The sequence below is a fragment of the Carlito syrichta genome, unplaced genomic scaffold (genome assembly GCF_000164805.1).
Source record: "Carlito syrichta isolate Samal-C Ts95f unplaced genomic scaffold, Tarsius_syrichta-2.0.1 Scaffold308228, whole genome shotgun sequence".
NCBI lineage: Eukaryota > Metazoa > Chordata > Mammalia > Primates > Tarsiidae > Carlito > Carlito syrichta.
This window is the reverse complement of record NW_007252324.1, coordinates 1-9,020: the sequence shown is the minus strand read 5'-3', so window position 1 is coordinate 9,020 and position 9,020 is coordinate 1. Positions and strand designations below refer to the sequence as shown.

At 37.9% G+C, this 9,020-nt stretch overlaps 1 pseudogene across 1 annotated transcript; it reads right to left on the bottom strand.

Annotated features, from left to right (window-relative positions):
• Positions 1 to 1,717: 1,717 nt before the first annotated feature.
• On the bottom strand, positions 1,718 to 2,869 carry LOC103267736 (annotated as a pseudogene). The gene has a single exon (XR_504767.1). The product of XR_504767.1 is annotated as a solute carrier family 35 member F2 pseudogene (transcript).
• Positions 2,870 to 9,020: the final 6,151 nt, after the last annotated feature.

The following is a 9,020-nucleotide window of genomic DNA, read 5'->3' as shown; positions in this document are numbered from 1 at the left end:
AATTTTTAAAAATTTAATTTTAGTGTAGGAATATGTAGTTCAATGAGGAATAACCATATAAGTAGACTGTAAGCTCCTGAAGTTTGGGCTTCTAGCTGGCCCTCGCTTCCTCTGGACCCTTAGTGTTTTCTTGTGCCCTTCACCCTCTTCCCTCCTTCCTTCCCCTAACAGTGACTACCAATCTCTCCCTTGTGCTAATGTGACTAATGCTGATGGCCCATTCATGAGTGAGAACATGCGGTATTCAGTTATTTGTGTCTGTGATAGTTCACTTAGTATGATGGTCTCCAACTCCATCCAAGACATATATATGCTTTTGAGTTGTAAATATCCCATTATGTAATTTCCTCAAGTCTTCTTCCTTGTGAAATTACTGTTATTAATAAATATTACATTGTAATTATATATATACATATAAAAACACATGCCTATAATTTTTGCCACTTGTTGTCTAGCCTTAATAGAATAAAATTTTATGAAGTGTTACCTACAGTTTCATTTCCTGACTTACATAAATGTGCATATGTGCATAAACTTTGGTGTTAGACTTACATTTGACTCTTTATTTTTAATTCAAAGTCTTAATAATATGAACATTTGCCCTTTGTTGCTTTATGATAATTTTACCAAAAGTTTACATACAGAGTTTTCTTCAAGTGGCGTTTTGTTGGTCAATACTATACCAATGCTACATATTAACACTTTGTTTTGAAGTATTATAAAAATCTCACAGCTTTACAAATATTTAGTAAGAAGCAGCATAATATCTTTTAACAACTAGAGGCTCCCAGAATTCCTGGATATACTCTTCTCTGATAAATCATTAATTGGGGGTTTCATTCTAATGGTAATCTTTTCTTTTTCTTTTTACCGGTTATAGAAATAATGCTTTCTCCTTACTGTGATAATTTGCAGTAAGACTTAGTTTCCCAAACTGATGCTTATTAAATATCAGGAAGAATATTCCGGGGGGCCATGGGAATATCTTAGAAAGAATGGCACCCACGTATTCACTCGGGTCTCAGATGCCTTGAAACGTGTGGTCTGGGACTGGAAATGTGGCGAGGGGTTCAGTGTGACAGTCTATGGGAGCAGAGAGAGTTTGCTCTGGGACCTGGAGGGGGTAATGGAAGAGAAACGTTTAAAGAAACAAACACATGATTGGGGGAAAGTTTCCCAGGTTATCTGCACCCCAGTTGATGCTTCTATAATCCTCACACTTGTGTCTCAGGACTTCTCAAGGGCTCCCCCACCCTTTGTCCCGCCACACCGCCATCAGTGACCAGGCCTCATCTGTGCCCAAAGGCCGCAGGGCCTGCGGACAGCGACTGCCTCAGCAGGATGAAAAGCCAAAGCCTCCAACCCAGAAAGCCCCCCTCCTAATACCGAACCCAGCCTGGACAGCCTGCCCTCAGGTCTTGTCCTGAAGCTGGTTCGCTCCCAGGTCCTTCTGAGACCCCAGAATGGGGCCTGCACCCCGTCTTTCTGGCTCTGAGAGGCATTGGTCCTCAAACACACAGAAACACAATCCCAGCCTTGGTTTCGGCTCTGTTTTGGCATTTTGTCTTCTGAGGCCTTGCTTAGCGTGCCTTTCTAAAACGTAACCACTGGCTCCAATCCGATGCCGCAGAGTGTCCACTCTGAGTCTGATATCTCCCCCAAGTTGTCCCCACAGCCGACGGTGGGCTCTGCTTCGTCCCAGTGGGGTCTCCTCCAGCTACAAGGCCGCAGAGTGGGTCTCTGGAAGGTTCTCCTCGAGCTTCAGGCCCAGGTTATCGATCCCAATGCTGGTGACGGGCGCACTGCTTCCAGTTGGCTCCGCCGTGCACGTTGGGATGGAGCAGTAGAGGCTGAACCCCACCAGGATGACGGCGAAGGACAGGATGTAGAGTCCCGAAAACTTGTAGTCAAACAGAAACAGTCCAAAGAAAAGGCTGTAGAGGTCCACTGTCAGGATGCCCAGGTTGACAGAGGTGGCACTTGTGACTTTGATCACCAACGGCATGAAGGTGTAGAGGCAGAACATACAGAGGGCAAATGCCATGAACAGCCGGGCAATTTTCCAGTCCCAGTGAATGCTGGCAATATCCTTATACTCCACAATCAATAGCTGTATGTCATTGATAACTGTTCCAAATAGGCCCACCATTCCTAAAAACTCCTGTCTGCTCATCTTCTTCAAGATGTCTCCTTCCCAAAAATTAGAAACGGCGTAAAGGGACACCCCAAGAAACACCAAGATGTCACCAATCAGCACATCACTCCCTGAATTGTTCCTTCCTTGCAAATATGTCTGCTCCAACCATGGTTCCTATGCCCAACAGACAGACACGGCAATGAAGTGGATCACTCTGTACCTCGCATAAAGAATAAACCACGAGAGAGTCATCAGCACAGGAATCCCGAAGCAGTCCAAAAGCTGGACGCTGGTCAGAGTCGTATACTGGTAGGCTCTGACAATCAGGTAATTTGTTTCCACATCTGCTAGTCCCAGTAGAATATAAATATACTTCCACCATTTTCTTCTGAAGATTTCTAGAAGGTTATCACTGCCTGGTTGAAATGCCAGCATCACAGTACGAATGAGGAACAAGCAATAGTTAAAGCTCTGAAGCATGGGAGTGTTCACTTTGTATCTTTCTGCCAAATACTGGCTGGTGATGGCTGTCCCACATATACACAAGGACAGCATCTGGCCCAGAGCAATCGTTTTCAAAATATTCCAGGTGCAGAGCTGGCCTCGGACCCTGCGCTGCAGCCTATGGACCGCGCCTGTGCGGCCGGCAGGGGCCGGCTTCGCCGCTCTCCTGCGACCCTCGGGTTCCTCCGCCGGGCTCCCACCACATGTGACTCTTGTGTTCGCAATCATACTACCTATGTTACCTTGCACTACGTAGCATATTAAATTATCTTCGTCTAGGTTTTCTTGTATATAAAATGAGAATTTCCTTTCAGTTAATGGAATATTGTATAGTATATGCATAACACATTATTTTCACATGATGAGTATGGGACATTTCCTATTTTTACCTCTCATATTTAACTAATCTTTCAAGATTAGTTAGGTCTTTGAGAAGCAGACCAAGCATGTTTTTCCCTCCACAATCTCTGGCATTATTATCAATGGTTCAATAATGCCCCTCTTTCAAAATTAATTATTATTTTTGTTATTATTCTATTTGCCCATTTCCTCTAATAGACTGTTAATTTCTCAAGGACAGGGTCTGTGTGGTGCCTCTCTCTGTCTCCAGAATCTAGTCAATTTCTCACACAATGCAGTGCTCAACATCTATTTAAAGACATAAATATTTATATTTGGTTGTTTCAAGGATTCATCACATACCTTTCAGCTTGAATGGCAAAAGATAAATAAAAGTAAATATTTTTCTGTGAATAGTGTATCTAGATCCTAAAATTGCATTTTGAACTATGTACTACCTTTATATGAATACTGAAATTTTTTTTATGTACCCTAAAAACTTTATATGTTTCTAGGAACATAGGAATTTTTTCACATTTCTTCACTCTGTGTGAATACAATTTTTAGACATTTGTTATGTGCTTTATGCACAGTATATAGTACATTTTCTAAATGTTCCATGTGTGCTTGAAAAAACATTATTCTGCAATTGTAGTGTAATGTCCATAGCTCGTTTGTTAATTATATTTCCAGTCATCTATAGCCTTACTTATTTCCTTCTGTTCTACCAGCAACTAAGAAAGAAAATTTACAATCTTCCACTCTAATTATGAATTTCCCCCTCCTTTTGGTACTGTCAATAATAAATTTTTTAAAGAGCACATAATTAGGTATATAAAAATTTAGATATATTAGTATTACCTTATGGAATTTTAAAATATGCTCTTGTCTCTTACTTTCTCTTCTATGTTTTCCACGTTTTTGCAGCATGCTGGATAACTTATCCTCATCTGTCTTCTAGTTTACTGCTTTTTGCTGCTTTATAATTGCATCTGGTTTGCTGGCCAAAATGCTCATTGAGTATATTTTGTAATTTTTGAATGCTATTTTGTATATTATTGTATTAAGATTTTATAATTATTTTGCTTTATATTTATCTAATTTTATTGAATTTGATTATTTTTAAAATCCATTTTTCTAGCTTTTCATATCCTGCTGATAATTTTGAGGTTGTTATATATTTCTTTAGAGTAAATACAGCCATTTTGTAATTTGTGATAATGTCAATACATGAAATTGTCTTTTTTCTTCCAGGTTCCTTCATATATATATATGTTTTGTTTTTGGTTTTTTTTTTGCATGCATGTTTAATTAGATCGGATTCTCATCACCCTTGAAAAATCACTTTTGGATATTACCCAAAGCTTAAGGTCTAGGTACCTTAAGGTCTAGGCACCTTTTTTGGTGAGACAATCTGCTTATACTTCAGTGAGTAGTAATAATGTAAGATCACCTTAAACTAACTTTGGAGCTTAAAGTTACAAATCCGCACAAAACTAAGAATGAGATTTTAGGATAGCAGATTTCTTAATCACTATGACATAGTACCTCCTTCCAAAATGCCTTTGACAAATGAAATAATACATTGACAGAGATTTCTCCCCAGCAAGGAAAGCCTCATACCTTAGCAGGCAGAGTAACACACTTCTAATAATAGAAATATTAATAACAGTGACTGTTCTATGTATTGAACATTTACTCTATGTCAGGCACTATAAAACACTTGATCTACAATATATTATTTAATCCTTAACACAACCCTGTGAAGTAGTTACTGTTATCCCTATTTTGCTGTTAAAAAATCAGACCCTATGCAGCTAAGCAACTTGCCAAGGGTTACAATTGGCTAGGAGCAGAACTGAAATTCATCCTTAGCTTCCTCAAAAACTGACAGTATCACTCTATATGACTGTTCCATCTCTTTTTTCCACAAGGCAAAAAGAGACGTAGTCTATATATTCATAGTATAATTTATTTTAGAAACATATGGGCAGAGAGAAAGAAAAAAACAAAAGTCCATAGTATCATCTCTGGCATTTTTCCAAAAAGTACATTAGCATGTTAGTATAGGAACAGTTGTTGGCAAAGAAATACCTAAGCTCTACCTTGCCTTGCTGTCTTATGTAGACAGTTAATTCATTTTATCCAGTCTTAAATTAATTCTCATGGTGCACTAAGCTGTTTTTGTGAGTGAAGGTCATAAAATACATTTGAGTCCTTTTGGATTTTAAAAAAAGTAAAATACCTTTTTATATCTGATTAATGTTGTTTCTGCCTAAAGTATTACTGATGACATTGGAAACTGATACAAGTCTAATTTATATTTTTTTAAGGAAGAAATAAGAAAAAAATAAATGAAAAAGAAAAGAATTTTATTTTTGGTCAACTTGTAAGTAAAATTTTTAAACAATTCACCCTCAGTTAAAAGGGAAGAATATAAGGACAAATAAATAAGCCAACCAAAAAAAAAAAAAAAAGAGAGAGAGATGGAAAATCAGGAAAGATATGTGATTTATTAACAGGCACTGGCATTGTGTGAATCAAAGAATCTCTCTTCTTTCTTTTCTGCAGGGTAAGGAAACCAGTCACTTTGAAATCTTAAAACATTTTATTTATGTTGCTACATTGAATTACACGGCTAACACCACGGTAAATTTTTTTAATTTGTAAAATCAACGTCAGGATTATGATTCTCTGTGGTTGGAAACTTAACACTACTTTGCTCTATGTGTCTCAGAAGTTCTTTTAAATCTTTTTGGATAATTTGTGACACTGCATTTAGAATTATCTTTCCAAATTGTAAATGCGACCATAGAACTTCCTTGCTTAACATCTGTTAGCAACTTTTCTTTGCCTAAGGGATAAAATGGAAATACTGTAGCCAGTTTACATTATCTTTTGTTTTCCAGCCTCTGGCTAACTCTCCAGTCTTACTTTACATCTCCTGCATACTCCCCCTGTCCTTCAGCTACACCAAATATTTGTTATTGCTCAAATGGGCCATGCTGCCTCAGGTTTCTCTGCCGCACACACACTGTTTGTCCTCCCTGCAATGCTTTTTGTCCCTGACTTCCAGATACATTCATTCTTTAAGACTCCATTCACTTATCACTCCCTCTTTGGCTCTCTTAGGCCAACCCAAGAGAAAGCTGCTGAGTACTCAGCCAGTGAAGCCTCCTGGAACCTTGCCTTCTCTTCTCTAGTAGTACTTTTCCGTGTTATTATAATAACTGACATGGTTGGTACTACTTTCCTAGTGGACCTTAAGCCTGGTTTATATTTTAGTGAATAAAATGTGGGTGGATGATACTTAATTCACAAAGTTGTAAAACAATGGATATGAAAGTTTTTGTAAGCTATCAGACACTACAGAATTGGTATTTATACATGTATTTATCTCTCTTCTGCTCAAATGCTTAGCATGCAAATCATGTCAGACTACTATAAAGACATTCTGAAGAGAGATAAAAATGACACGCCTTCATGATTAAGACGATAAGGTGTGCAAAGACCATGAACATCATTAGGAATTTAAAGAACATTCTCTGACATCAGAAAGCCTACACTGCACCGTGAGAAGAGACATTTAAAAAAAACAAAGGAACTATACCTTGGAATAACAAATGATGATGGATTGCTTGCGAATGACTGGGTCTTTGGTGTTCAGTATACTTGGTAGTTTACTGTGAGTGGGCAGGCCATACTGAAGAAGCTAGCTTTGAACTAGGTCTTTAGATAAGGGAGATTTATATATGAGGGGTCATGGCCTTTTAATTGAGTGGGTGTGTGCAGAGGCTTAGAAAGGAGCTATGTTCTTTTCCATTAAATTTGATATACTGTGAATACAACTTCCTCTTTGAAATCTTCTCCTTCATAGATTTTTGTAGCACTGACCACATGATAAAATCTTGTTTAATCTTCTAGATTTAGCTCAAAAGCTACTAAAAACACGCCATGGAAGTATTCCTTTTCTCGCTCTCTGAATTTCCAGGAGTATCACTTTATTCAGGGGCAGGTTCAACTTTATATGACAGAATTGCTTCTCCCTGAACCTCCACAATAGTCTAAGCTAGCTCTAATCATCATGTTTAAGTATCAGACAGCAGAAAATAGGAAGAAAAGAAAGACCAAAGACACATGACTCTATAAAGACCTTACCATGAAATTCAACTCAACAACTTTGGCTTTCATTTCATTAGCCAGATGTGGCATCAAGTGGTCACATCAGCTGCAAATGAACTTGGTAACCAAGTCATACATAACTACAAGGGTGGCTGAGAACTTTGCAGACCAGAATAAAACTGGGGTTTGGTATTAAGAGGAAGAGAAGCATGGATATTGTGGGGGTAGCTGTCATTCTCTAACACAAGCATATTATTTGCATGCTTCTTGGGACATTTATCATTATCTTATTATCATTATTTTATTATTTCATGCTAGTTATTTGTGACAGTGAACTTCTCACCAGACCCTAATATCTTGAGGCAATGGACATATCCTATACATGGTTAAAGAGTATTAGTTAACTCTGTAAAGACAGAGAACTGGATGGGATTAGAGGGTGTATGCTGTAGGATACTGAGAGATATTAAGACAATATCGATTAGGTCTAGATTACAAAAGCAAAGAATATATAAAAATAGCATTGCTAAAAGTTATAAGCACTTCAATTTCTATGAAGGACAACCTATTTAGAAATTATCTCTCAATTTATTTTGAAATTTTCATGTTAATGCAGTGACAACCAACAGTCTTTTTTGAATTGTTCTAGAGGAGAAAGTGGATATGACATTGAACCATCCAAAGCTAATATGGAGAAAAAAGGAAAGCTGACAGGCACGGTAGCTCACATTTGTAATACCAGCACTTTGGGAGGTGGAGGCGAGAGGATTGTCTGAGCCCAGGGGTTCAAGACCAGCCTGGGCAACTTGGCAAGACCTTATCTCTACGATAAATTAAAAAATTAGTGAGCGTGGTGGTGCACACCTGTGGTTTCAGCTACTTGGAAGACTGAGGCAGAAGGATTGCCTGAACCTAGCAGGTCAAGGCTGAGGTGGCCATGAGCGTCCCACTGTACTCCAGCCTGGGAGACAAAGTGAGACACCAACTCAAATAATAATAAGAAGAAGAAGAAAAGGAAAGTTAACAGATGAAAAATCTGGTTGTCAGAGAGTGTGTGCAAAGAAATGGCCCTAATACATGATACATTTCCTTCAAAGATATAAAATGATGAACAATACATTTGATATTTTATACAAAACCTCTCTTCTTCTATAGAGATCTACTCTGATTTTTGTTTGCTTCATTTCTCTCTCTCTCTCTCTCTGTGTGTGTGTGTGTGTGTGTGTGTGTGTGTGTGTGTGTGTGTGTGTTTCAAATCAAAGACCTCACACTAAGACAGTTTTTCAAATGCTTTTTGGTTACCAATGTTTCCACCGTAGACAAAATATTCAGGTTTCCTATATCACTAGTCTCCAAGCTTTTAAAAATTAGGATCCATATGTGTGAAATACTTTTGATTCCTCACAGTATATTTTTGTGTGTGTGTGTGTTTAATTTTCACATTTATTTCCATAAAATATTGTTACATAGTGTATGTGCCTAAAAATGACACCACAACACTACAATATTCATATAGTATGTTTCATTTCATACTTCTTACTCTCAATTTTTTTTTATTTTTTAAATTTAATTTACTTTTATTTTTATCAATAGTTTTTATTTTGATATTGTGGGGTACAGTTTAGGGTTAGGTATACAAATATGCTTCACTCAGGCACCCTTGTTGATAAGGGGTGTCTCCCCGTTCCCAGACAGATATTGACTACCGGTAATCCCACCTCCCGTCCCCTCCCACCCCATAGTTTCCCACTACTGTCAGTCTTTTTTTTTTATAGTATTACAGTGGATGTTCAAGGTCCACTATGTGAGTGAGAATATGTGATACTCAGATCTTTGTTTCTGTGAGAGATCACTCAGAATTATTGACTCTAGTTCCATCCAGGTTGCTGCGAAATTCATGATTTTGTTCTTTTTTATG